The sequence below is a fragment of the Trichosurus vulpecula genome, chromosome 6 (genome assembly GCF_011100635.1).
Source record: "Trichosurus vulpecula isolate mTriVul1 chromosome 6, mTriVul1.pri, whole genome shotgun sequence".
Taxonomy (NCBI): Eukaryota; Metazoa; Chordata; class Mammalia; order Diprotodontia; family Phalangeridae; genus Trichosurus; species Trichosurus vulpecula.
In genome coordinates this window covers 110,018,866-110,032,381 of record NC_050578.1, presented here as the reverse complement: position 1 = coordinate 110,032,381, position 13,516 = coordinate 110,018,866, and the positions used below count along the sequence as shown (strand labels likewise).

The window sequence follows — 13,516 nt, the reverse complement described above, 5'->3', positions numbered from 1 at the left end:
AAGAGTTCAAGTGTCTAATGTATGGCAGGACAGTGCCAGACGCTGGGATACAAAAACAAAAATTAAAGTCAGCCCCTACCCTTGGAAACTTTGCATTCTATGAACCAAGTATTGGTCATCACTCATTTCTAACAGTGTTTTCATAGAACTAATCGTCCCCTGTCATGTTGTGTCACCTAATGTCAGAACATGCTTTCACTGAATCAACTGACAGCATTAAATAAGATATATCTGAATGAAATTAACTTTTTTTCAGGAAGTAAAGAACTTTTATTTAACAAGCTGGCTGGGAGACAACGTTCAGCAGAAAGAGTTACTGGGAGGAGGCCATGATACTGGAAACACTCTCAAAGTTGATCTTTTCCACAGTCTTCTTGGGCTTGATACTCTCTTCTTGGCTACAAATGAAGACCTCTCCTGCCTCATTGGAGCTCCAGCCATATTTGCTCAGCCATACTTTCAGCTGGTTGTCTGAAAGATCTCCCAACATCTCAGCCAGCAGCCAGCAGTCAATATGTTGATATGTGATGCCCACAATGTGGCAGATGAATTTTCAGATGGTCTTCAAACCCTGTGATGCCATTAAGGAAAAGGAGATCCAGGTAATGCCATTAAGGAGAAGAAGATCCATGTTCTAATCTAGGGCATGCCAGAAAACCTGGAAATGACAGGTCTCCAGCAAGTCTCCCAAGTACAGGATCTGCCTGATGGGCTACTCTTCTTGGTGAGCTTGGTCAATCATGCACTTGCACAGGGTGAGGGCCTTCAGAAGAAGCTAGGCTGTCACTGTGGTCTGGAGAAAGGCCGGGTTGAACTGGCATAACTTGAGCATGGCTAAGTTGGCTTCCAGGTCATAGGCATTCTCCTTGGCCTGGCTCTCCATGTATTGCTCCAGGGTGGCCAGGTTCTCAGAATTATACCTGTCGATGCCCTTGAGCAGCTTCCCCACATTGGTGCGCATCTGCTTGAACAGTGCCATGTCCTCCTTTTCACAAGCAGACACTGAGGCTGGTGAACTTTTAATTATGTAAAAAACCAGTTTTAAACACTGGATTTTTTTTATTGTGAAAAAATATATTGGGAATTAACAAAAATAATGCAAAAAATATTCAAAAACTACCTGTCCTCCTTCACTCTCCCACCCAGGCAAACTATAAATATCATAAACAAAAAAGAAAGAAAGAAAACACTCAATCTTAGGAACTAGAAATTAATTGACTAGGCTGGTATCAGTAGTTGTTTTTTTTTTGGTTGGGGGGCAGGGTTAAACAGAGGTCACATAATTCATGATTAGATTATCACAGCCTTGATTTACTCTGGATTCCTCTGCTTTCTCCTTGCCTGTCAAATTACCACCATGCGAAACCTTCACTGTAGGGTCCTTCTCTCCTCTTACCCTTCCTACCCAGGTTTCTAGTACTCCTTTATGTAGTTTCTTCTGGTAGAGACTATCTTGCTTGCTTTCTAAAAGTATCCTCAGTACCCAGCATAATGCCTAGCATATGATAAATGCTTTATCCATCCCTTTACCTATTCAAGTTTCTGGAAATATGGAGATGATTGGAGAATAGTACTATATCAAGGAGACCATGGGGAAATAGCTAATGATTGGTGGGGGTGGACTAGAACACAGGTTTTCTCTTTTCACCATAGCACACTGCGTCAATGATGGAAGTGTTGTTGTTGGACAACTGGTCTACCAGCATTGGGTTGAATAGATTGGAGAAAGATCTAGATTCAAGAAGTTTTCTGGGAGTCAATTTAGTATTCTAGGTGCAACAGGGGCCTGTGTTAGGATGTTGGCAGTGAAAGTACAGAGAAAGGAGTAAATCCAAAAGACATATTAGATATAGAAAATAAAAGGGAGTGAAGAGTCAAAGCTAATCCTTAGGTTTTTAGCTTGGAAAGTTGGTCGTGGAATGGTATTATTTACTGAAACGTAAAAGTTAGAACAAAAGGAATCATTTCATGATGAGAGAAGTATAGATGACAAGTATGTTTATATGAAATTTAAAATAATGGCACTTTGAAAACTACGGTGTCATGCAGTTGGTAATGGATGATGGTCATGTGGGTCCTATGATATCCAAGCTGGTTTGACTGAATGGAAAGCATATCTCTTGTGATATACAATGTCAGAATTGGCAAGGTCCTTAGAGATCTTCGAAGGGATGCAGACAGGAGTAACAGGAAGAGGATTAGATTTGGTTTGATTCAAACCCACAGAACCTGGGTTTGACTCCTAGTACCTGCTATGAACAGCTAGTTAGTATAGTGCGCCTGGCCTGGAGTCAGGAAGACTCACCTTCCTGAGTTCAAATCTGACCTCAGACATGTACTAGCTGCATGACCTTGGGCCTAACCCTATTTGCCTCAGTTTCCTCGTCTGTAAAATGAGCTGGGGAAGGAAATGGCAAACCACTCCAGCATCTTTGCCAAGAAAACCCCAAATGGAGTCAGGAAGAGTTGAACACCACTGAAACAATTAAACAACACCAAGAATGTTGTTGTTATGAATAATTGTTACACATAGTCAGCAGCAAGAGGAAAAAAGCGGTACCACCATCCCAGGCCACAGCAAGGCTGCTGCCGCGTCACTTCGCTCCTGTGGACCTCAGTTTCTTAATTTGAACCTGATCTTGACAAATTCAGGTCCTTTGCAGTCACATTCCATATCATTCCACTGTTTAAGAACTCTCAATGAGTATCTAGTTCCACAAATCACCACTCTTCTGCTTACTTCATCATGCCCCACCCTAAGCATCCAATCTTGTTTCTTACTGTTTCTTAGCTATACCTTCCATTTTAATCCTCTGTGACAGTGGACAAGTCACTTGACCACTGTGGGCTTCAGTTTCTTCGTGTGGAAAATGAAGGGATTGGATAAGATGATCTCCAAGTTCCCTCCCAGCTTTGAACCTTAGTTCAACCTCCTCATTTTACAGAGAGAGAAACTGAGGCCTGGGGGAGTAGCGATCAGAATTACCGCAAACTACCCAGTCGATAAATGGAAAAGCTGGGATTCAAACCCAGATCTTCTTTTTCCAAGTCCACTACTCTCTGTATTAGACCACACTGTCGTCTCTATGGTAAACAATAGGAGATGGGGTCTGAGAACTACGAAGAGAGATCAGGGCTGAAGATAGAGGGTGAGGAATGGTCCACAGGGATGAGAGTCAAAATCAGAGAATTAAGACCAGAGCCTATGGACAGCTGCTGGAGATCCGATTGTTAAATTTTGACTGTGAGCATTTACAACTCAGCAATCAGGAAACACCACAAATCAGGGCTTGGTTTATTGTTTTGTTGATTATTTGAGACTTAAAATGATGGAGAAAATGTTAATAATACAGATTAAATTTAAAGGTGTTTTTATGAATACATTACCCACCAGAGCTTATTGTTAAACATTTACCAGCACACCTCTGCTAGGTATATACCCAGGCAATAAGTTGTGGAAGTCAGAATGGTCTGATGGTTATCCTTGTTCCAATGTCTAGGATTTTCCAGCTATGCCTAGGATGTGCTGGGAGGAAAAGCACAGAAGGGTAAAGAGGCAGAATGGAACATAGGCAATGATGGGGGTGGGGGGACGGTTTTCTTTGGGATTCTTTCCCACTCCTGTCGGGAACGACCAAAGCAAGGAGCAGCTAATGACAACCACATTTTCACCAAGGGATTTAAGAATGCCAGCTATAGTGGATAGACTGCAGAAGTTAGAATGAGGAAGATCTCAGTTCAAATCCTACCTCTGACTTTTATTATCTTTGTGAACATGGCAAGTTGCTGAAAATCTCTGAGACTCCGTTTTCTCATCTTTAAGATGAGGATAATAGCATCTCTAGTACCTAACTCATGGGGTTGTTGTGAATTTCACAGAAGACTGTGTATATAAAAGTACTTGGCAAGCTTTAAAGTATGATATAAATTTCTGGGATTTTATCCTATCAATAATTTATATTATTTATTATTAAGAAAAGAACTGGTGTGGGGAGGATTGGTGTCATGTTGTAATCATCCAAAACTTTAAAAAGTATTTGCTGGGAGTGAGTGGAATGTGCTCTCTGGGGACCCTCCTCCAGGCCAGAAATCTGGCAGCAATGCCCTCAGTCTCTTTAGTTCTGGGTACAATCCTGTTAGAGACTTTCTTTGTATCCCCAGTGCTCCATACAGTACCTGGCAAAAAGGAGGTCCTCAATAAATGCTTTTGACTGACTGACTGATCATGGTATATGAAGGAGGTCAGATAGTCGGTCAACAACCATTCATTGAGCCAGGGGTTCTTAACCTTCTTGGGTGTCATAGTCCTCCTTTGGCAGTCTGGTGAAACCTATAGATTCCTGTAGAACACATAGAATTACAAAAATAATAAATTATATTGAAAGATAATTATCAAAATTTTTTTTTCAAAAAGCATGATCAGGAATCCCAAGCCAAGGATCCCTGATTTAAAGCATTTGTTTTGTGCCCAGTACTGTGCTAAGTGCTGGAGATTCCAAGAATGACACACACAAAAACCTTGGTCCCTAACCCCCAAGAACTCACATTCTAAACACGCAGACCCCCCGTAAATAACTAGATCAATAGAAGATGTCTACACTGGGTGTGGATGGAATGTAATCTCAGCATCCGTGCTGGTCTGGGTTCCTGGCTTGTCCTGCTTCAGAACTGGGACACCGAATCTAGGGAACAGGAAGTGATGAGTGACAGAGTCAGATCCGGCTGAGCCTCGTCCATCCGCCACCCATCAACCGAGCTCTTGTCCAGTTTCTCTGCCTTGAGAGAAGTCAAACAGAACAGAACAAAGAATTGCAATACTGGTAACTGAGGAAACCATATAAAAAGGGACAACATAACATCAATAAGAGCGGGGTACATCGGGCACAAGAGGGAAGTCCTCAAGTTGAGTAAAAAGCACTCGATGCCTTGAAATGTTGGCACAGCCATCACTAAGACCATCCGTAGGGAAAGGACCACAGGGAAGAAAATGTGTGCAGGGAAAGTAATTTGGAGTCATGCAGGCCCCCTCTGAAGAAAATTAAGTGACCACCCACTCTTGCTAGGCTCTCGACCTCAGCTGGGTCCTTACTTTCATAAGGGGAGCACCCTTATTGTCTGGTCTAATGGTAAGAGCACAGAACCTCAGAAAACCAAGATTTTGGTCCTACTCTGCTACTCTCTGACTCTGGGAAAGTCATTGAATCTTTTAGTTCCCTTTCAGCTGTAAAATACTTATTACTTGTACTTTCCCCCTGATAGGAGAAGGTTAACTAAGGTAATGTAGGTGAAATGCTTTGTAAGCTAAAATGCACTCTACAAATTGTAAGGCATAATGATGATTAAAGTCTGTCCCCAAGCCTATCTCAGCTCTTTTTATTCATGAATTTTCTGACCTTTTTGCTACTAATGACTGTCAGTGTGATTTAGGTTAGCCTCCCTGGGCTTCAGTTTGCTCACCTGAAAAATGAGTAAGTTGGACTAGATCGTGTGCTTTTTAGACCTAGGATCTAGAACGTCTGTAGCTAGACTTCCCAGGGTCTGTGAACTTGAATGGGGAAAGAATTACATCTTTATTTTCACTAACCTTGAACCAAAGTTCAGAATTTCCTTTAATTATTTAAAAACATTATCCTGAAAATGAATACATGACATAGATAGAAAGGGAGATATTACAAGAAAATTTGAAGAACATGGAACATATTACCTATCAGACTAATGGATGGGTGAACATTTAACTAGAGACAGAGATCATTTGAGATATAAAATGGATCATTTTGATTACATTAAATTAAAAAGGTTTTGTTCAAAAAAAAAAACAAATGTAGCCAAAATCAGAAGGAAAGAAGAAAACTGGGAGGGGCGTGGGATTTACAGACAGTTATTCAAATATATATTCCTCAAATATATAAAGAACTTTGTCAAATCTATAAGAATGTGAGTCATTCTACACTTGATAAATGGTCAAAGGATATGAACAGGCAGTTTTCTGATGAAGAAATCAAAACAATTTATAGTCATATGAAAAAAATGCTCTAAATAATTACTGATTGGAGAAATCCAAATTAAAACAACCTTAAGATATCACTTTACACCTATCAGATTTGCTAAAATGAGAGAAGGGGAAAGTGACAAATGTTGGAAGCGATGTGGAAAAATTGGGACCTTAATTCATTATTGGTGAAACCGTGAACTGATTCAACCATTTTAGAGAGAGATTTGGAATTATACCCAAAGAGTTGCTAAACTGATGATACACTTTAACCCAGTAATACCACTATTAGATCTCTTTCCCAAGACGCTTAGGAAAAAAAGGTAAAGAACCTGTATGTTCTAAAATATTTATAGCAGCTCTCTTTGTGGTGGCAAAGAACTGGAAATTGTGGGGATGCCCATCAGTTGGAGAATGGCTGAACAAGTTGTGGTATGGATTGTGATGGAATATTATTCTGCTATAAGAAATGATGAGGTCAATGATTTTAGAAAAGCATGGAGACTTTCACAAAATAATGAAGAGGGAAATCAATAGAACCAAGAGAACATTTTGTACAGTAAGAGCAGTATTGTTTTAAGAACAACTTTGTCACATAAATCATTGGCATTTCCATATGTTACTAACAAAGCCCAACAGCAAGATATAGAAAGAGAGATTCCATTTAAAGTTACTATAGACATTATAAAATATTTGGGAATCTACCTGCCAAAACAAACCCAAGAACTATATGAACACAATTACAAAACACTTTTCACACAAATAAAGTCACATCTAGATAACTGGAAAAACATCAGTTGCTCATGGGTAGGCCAAGCTAATATAACAAAAATGACAATTTACCTAAATTGATGTACTTATTCAGTGCCACACCAATCAAACTACCAAAAAGTTATTTTATAGAGCTAGAAAAAATAATAACAGAATTCATTTGGAAAAACAAAAGGTCCAGAATATCAAGAGAATTAATGAAAAGAAATGCTATGGAACATGACGTAGCCATACCAGATCTTAAACTGTATTATAAAGCAGCAATCATCAAAACAACTTGGCACTGGCTAAGAAATAGAGTGGTGGATCAGTGGAATAGGTTAGGTAAACAAGACACAGTAGTCAATGATTATAGTAATCTACTGTTTGATAAACCCGAAGACCCTAGTTGCTGGGATAAAAACTCACTATTTGACAAAAAAATGCTGGGAAAACTGGAAAATAGCATGGCAGAAACTGAGCATAGACCAACGCCTAATAACTGTATACCAAAATAAAGTCCAAATGGGTACATGAGTTAGATATAAAGCCTGATACTATAAACAAATTAGGGAAGCAAGGAATAGTTTATCTGTTAGATTTATGGAGACTTGATAAATTTATGACCAAACAAGAGAGAGAACATTACGGAATGCAAAATGGATAATTTTGATTACATTAAATTGAAAAGCTTTTGCACAAACAAAGCCAATGCAACCAAGATTAGGAGAGAAGCAGAAAACTGTGAAACAATTTTTACAACCAATGTCTTTGATATAGGCCTCATTTCTAAAATATATAGGGAACCAAGTCAAATTTACAAGGATACAAGTCATTCCCCAATTGATAAATGGTCAAAGGATATGAACAGGCAGTTTTCAGAGGATGAAATTAAAGCTATCTATAGCCATATGAAAAAATGCTCTAAATCACTATTGATTAGAGAAATGGAAATCAAAACAGCTCTCAGGCACCACATCATACCTACCAGATTGGCTAACATGACAAGACAGGAAAATGATAAATGCTGGAGAAGATGTGGGAAAATTGGAACACTAATGCATTGTTGGTAGAGTCGTGAACTGATCCAACCATTCTGGAGAGCAATTTAGAACTATGCCCAAAGGGCTATAAAAATATGCATACCCTTTGACCCAGCAATACCACTTCTAAGGCTGTATCCCAAAGAGATCATAAAAATGGGAAAACGGACCCACATGTACAAAAATATTTATAGCAGCTCTTTTTGTGGTGGCCAAGAACTAGAAATTGAGGGGATGCTCATCAATTTGGGGAATGGCTGAACAAGTTATGCTATATGAATGTAATGGAACATTATTGTGCTATAAGAAATGATTAACAGGCAGACTTCAGAAAAACCTGGAAAGACATATGAACTGATGCTGAGTGAAGTGAGCAGAACCAGGAGAATATTGTGCACAGTAACAGCCACAGTGTGCGATGACTGACTTTGACAGACTTAGCTTTTCTCAGCAATGCAAAGACTTAAAACAATTCCAAAAGACTCATGATGGAAAATGCCAACTACATGCAGAGAAAGAAACATGGAGTCTGAATGCTGATGGAAGCAGACTATTTTCTTTTTTTGTTTTGCTTTGTTTTATGTTTTTCTTTCTCATGGTTTCTCCCATTCACTCTGGTTCTTCTGTATGACATGACTAATATGAAAATATGTTTAATAGGAATGTATATGTAGAGCCTAACTCAGATTGCATGCCTTCTTGGGGAGGAGGAGAAAATTTAAAGCTTATGGAGGTGAATGTTCACAACTAAATATACAAAAATTAACTTATAAAAATTTTAAAAAATAACTTTCAGTGACCAAGTCATTCTGACTATTACTAATACCCAAAGCAGTTACAAAGGTCCTATAAGGGAAGATGCTGTCTGCATCCCGAAAAAGAACACACACACACACACACACACACACACACACACACACATATATACATACAGATTTGCATCTAATGGTAGCTGTATCTAAGTTTGGGGGGTGGAGTGGGAGAGAAGGGGGCGGAAAAGAAAGTTACATGATAATTTTGTTGTATATTTGAAAGGAATAGCAATGGATCTGCAATTTCAAGTAAAATCCTCTGGTTTTCTATTTCACTTTGTTATGGAAATGATTGTTTTATTTCTTAAGTTCAGAATAAAATAAATAAAGTAAAAAAAAGTAAAGATTAAAAAAAAAACATTATCCTGAGGAGTCCATAGCTTCCCCAGGTTCCCAGAAGGGTGCCTGATCCACCCAAGTTAAGAGCCTGTCTGTGATCACTGGATAATTACCCTAATGGGTTTGTTGCCCTTCATCTTTGTGTGCTCTTCTCCCTCTTCCTCCTTCTTTTCTGCCTTTATTCGAACAATTCAGCAAACACTAAGCACCCACCATGCATGAGGCACTCTACTAAGAGATGGGAAACAAAGGCAAGACAAAACATTCCCTGCCCTCAAGGAGTTTAGTCTACACAGAGAGCATATACAAGGTAAATTATGGAGGAAGAAGGCATGAAAAACTTATCCAAAAATGCCTTCTAGGAGGCATGATCTGAGTTAAGCCTTAATAGAAACTAGGAGTTCTAAGAGGTTATGAAGGTGAGGAAGGAGGATATTCCAAGTAAGGCTGACCCACTTAAGCAAATGTATGAAGTCAAGAGGTGGAATGTTGTGCTTCTGTAACAGCTAATAAGCTAATGTGGCTAAATCATAGAATGGGTAAAATGGAGCAACATAAAATTAGACCGGAGAGGCAGGGGGGAGTCAGATTGTTCAGGGTTTTGAATGCCAGGCTGAGGGAGTTGCTGAAGATTTTTTGAATCAGGAAGAAACATAGCCAGAGCTGGGTTTTTAAGAATATGGAAATGGGTCTTCATGGCTTCCCCCAGTAAAGCACAGATATAAAAGTAGGGGCATGCAGACGTGGGCTATGTGAACTTCAATAGTTTTTCAGCTTCAGATGTGAAAAATGATTAGCAATCAGACCACTCACTGCCAGGGTTACTTTTTCAGGTGGCAGGAAAGACTCCAAAGAAGCTCATGTTTTCATGCTATTTTTTCATGCTATTCCAGTCTCCTCAAGCCTTCATTGAAGTCACCTGACCCCTCCCTGGAACTGGACCTGACTTCCTGCTGGGACAGAGCAGTAAACTAGCAGCTGCTGTGGAGGGAGGCGCCATTCACAGAGGCAGAGACATTCAAGAAATGAAAGGCATTTTTTAGAAAATTCTGGAAAAAATCTGTCACGAGGATGTCGGCTATTTAGTCAAGACTTAGAGATTCAGTTCAATATTAGAAAGGGGAGGTGAAATTCAATAGAGGAAATGATCCTTCTGATTTTATGTCAGTGACAGAAATTCACAAAGTCACTCTCCATCTAGGAGGAATATAAAGGTGATTATTTTGTTAACAGTCACCAAGACTTGCTGTTGGTAGAGGGATTGTTTACCTGTTTTTAAAAAGACAAGAAAAACTTAAATGTGAATTCAAATTTAAATGCCAGGAATGAATCAATAGAGTGTAACACTGGAGGCAATGTCTAATGACTAGAGCTTAGAGAACCTAGATCAAAACACTCTGGAGCTTATATGTCCTGTAATATATTGCAATGGTGGGGAGGGGTGGAGAAGGGCACTGGTTCTGGAGTCACAGGCAGTGGGTTGAGATAACAGCTCTGTCATATCCCACCTGTATGACCTCAGACAAATAACTTCATTTCTTTAGGGGATCAGTCTCAGCTGTAAAATGAAAGGTAGAACTAAAATGGATTCTCAGGTCTATTCCAACACTAAATCTATGATCTTCACTTGAAAAAAATTAAATATAAGCCTTCTATTCACATGCTAACCAGCTTTGTGGATTGCTGTAGTGAATTGAAGTCATGGCATAAAACATCAAAGAATGATTTTTTCAACTCCTTAAGTTCTTACTATAAACTGCAACTTCATTAATTCATTTTAAAAATAAATTTTATTAATATCTTTTCTTTTCACATCATGTAAAATTTCCCCATATCCCTTCCCCTCTCCTCTCTCAGAGAAACATCTTTATATGACAAAAAAAACATTTTTTAAAGAAATAGAAGAGGAAGAAGAGAAAAGTCAGTTAAGCTGATCAATACATGGAAAAAAATCTGAAAATATATGCAATGTTCCACCCCCTTGGACCTCCCACCTCTGCAAAGGAGTGGGAGGAGGTGTCTTCTTTTGCGTTCATTCATTCTTACAAGTTATTCTTAGACCTTCCACTCTGTCAGGTTTAATTTGCCCTATTTTTTAAGCACTTGAAAACTGGGAACATAATATATGTGGATGTATATATCCCTCTACTTAGTGTGGCTTTCTCCAAATTTTTTTTATTCAGGTGTATTTATGTTTCTGACTCATTTACCCTCTTACAACACTTGGTTTTATAAGAGCAGCCTGGTGTTCATGATGCCTTTATGAGGTTTTTAAAGACTTCTGTCTTTGAACCAGAAATTTATGTTTTGTCAGCATTCATTGAATTCAGACATAAAAAGGGGCTGGGATGCTCTCTAGCCTTAGGATTCCTTTATGCCTGTGTATTCCACATTAGACACTTGGCAAGGGGGTGGGGGAGAGAGGGAAATGTGTTTTCCCATGTCGAATTTACCTTTCCAATTATTAAAAAAATTGTGCTACATGATCAGTCTTGAGAATGCACCTCTCCAGACCTCAGTTTCTTCATCTGTAAAATGAGTAGGTTAAACTAAATGACCTCTGAGGTCCATTTCAGCTCTAAATCTATGTTCCTAATTCAGTAAAGGCACAGCACTGAATGGCCCCACCTGTGGCCCAGGGGATAGAGCATTGGACTTGGAATCAGGAAGACCTGGTTTCAAATGTCACCTTTTATCCTTCCTGGCTATGTACTCATAGCTATGTCACTTGTCCTCTCTGAGCCTGTTTCTTCATTTGCAAAATGAAGAAAACAATGGTATAGTGTCTACTTCACAAAGGTCATTAGGAGGCTCAAATGAGATAATGCCTGTAAAGTGTTTTGACCGCTTTAAAATACCGGGTAAATGTTAGCTGTCAGAACTACTATGTTGTTGCTGTTTAGTCATTCCAGCCATGTTCAACTCTTTGTGACCCTATTTGGAGTTTTCTTGGCAAAAGACACTCGACTGGTTTGCCATTTCCTTCTCTAGCAGATGAGGAAACTGAGGCAAACAGGGTTAAATGATTTGCCCAGTGTCACAGCTAATAAATGTCTAAAGCCAGATTTGAATTGAGGTCTTCCTGACTCCAGGGCTGGCGCTCTAGTCACTATGTCACCTAGCTGCTCTCAGAATGGACTCAGAATTGTGCAAAGTGCTGTAGGAAGGTAGAAAGGAAGTCTAAAACAACATAGTGTCCGTGTCAAGGAGATTTGAATTTTATTGGCAAGACAAGACACATTCATTAATTTGTTCAACAAATATTTTAAGTGCCTTCTAAGTGCAATGCACTGTTCTAAGTCTTGGGGGTTGGAGAGGAATACAAAGAAAATTAAGATATGATGCTAATAGAAGTAAATCATAGCATCAAGTAATTCACCCAACTTCAAAGGCAGCAAAGGAAGGATTTGAACACGGCAACTCTGACTCCAAATCTCATGCTTTTTCCGCAACACTGTTCTACCCAACCTTCTTCAAAACAGTGCCTTTATATCATTAAGGACCAAATAACCAGTAGGAACAATAAGAAGTTTAAGGAATTAGAAGAGAAAGAGATCAACCTATGTTGGAAGGAGTAGGGAAGACTTCACAGTTTCATGAAGGAGGTGGAAAGTGAGCTTTGCCTTCACAAAGGGTGGCTAAGTGGCATGGTGGATGGAATGCTAGACCTAAAATCTGGAAGACTTGACTTCAAATCCTGCCTCACACACAGATTAGCTGTGTAACCCAGAGAAAGTCACTTACTCTGCCTGCCTCAGTTTCTTCCTCTGTAAAATTGGGATAATAATAGCCCTTACCTCCCAGGGTTGTCATGAGAATAAAATAATATTTGTAGAGTGCTTTGCAAAACTTAAAGCAGCATATAAATGCTATTTATTATTATTGTTGTTGTTTTGTGATTATTTCTTCACAATCCTCTCTATAAATACTTAACCAAATTTGGATGATTTTCCTGTCTTTCCCTTCTTTTGTGACTTTTCTACTCCTTCAGCAAATATCTCAGGCACTGTGATATTAAGGTCCACGAATGTTGATTCTATTATCCTTAATGGGGAAAAACATTTCTAATACCATTTGCAAAATTTTGCCATTTCTCTTATGTTTGGAATACTCTGATATTTTGCTAAGCTTCTTTCGTATGGCTTTACCATCCACTTCTCTTTGATTATAAGAAGAAACTGCTCATAATTACACCGTTGTTATTTGTAAGATTTTACATATGAGTTTATACTCTAACCTTGTTAATATATTGTACATTAGTATGTTATATAGTATGTATAGTATTCTATAGTATATAATTAGCATATTGCATGGAATCACTTTCCTTTGACTAGTAAATCAATTTTGGGGGGGGATGGGGGAAAGGACTCCCTTGTTCTACTTGTTGCAATTTATTTACATTGTTTTAATTTCTGAATGAATTATTATAGTCACTGTTGATGTCCTTTTTGTTGTCCATTTCCATTTGCATTTTAATAGCTTGTTTAAACAAATCAGGGTTAAATAATTTTACTTGTATACCACCTTTTCCTCATTACTATTCTTTCCTCTTTTTTATTATGAATTCTGATGTTTGTTCTGAC

General features: G+C 38.7%; 1 pseudogene; it reads right to left on the bottom strand.

Annotated features, from left to right (window-relative positions):
• Window positions 1–313: 313 nt before the first annotated feature.
• On the bottom strand, window positions 314–979 carry LOC118852726 (annotated as a pseudogene).
• Window positions 980–13,516: the final 12,537 nt, after the last annotated feature.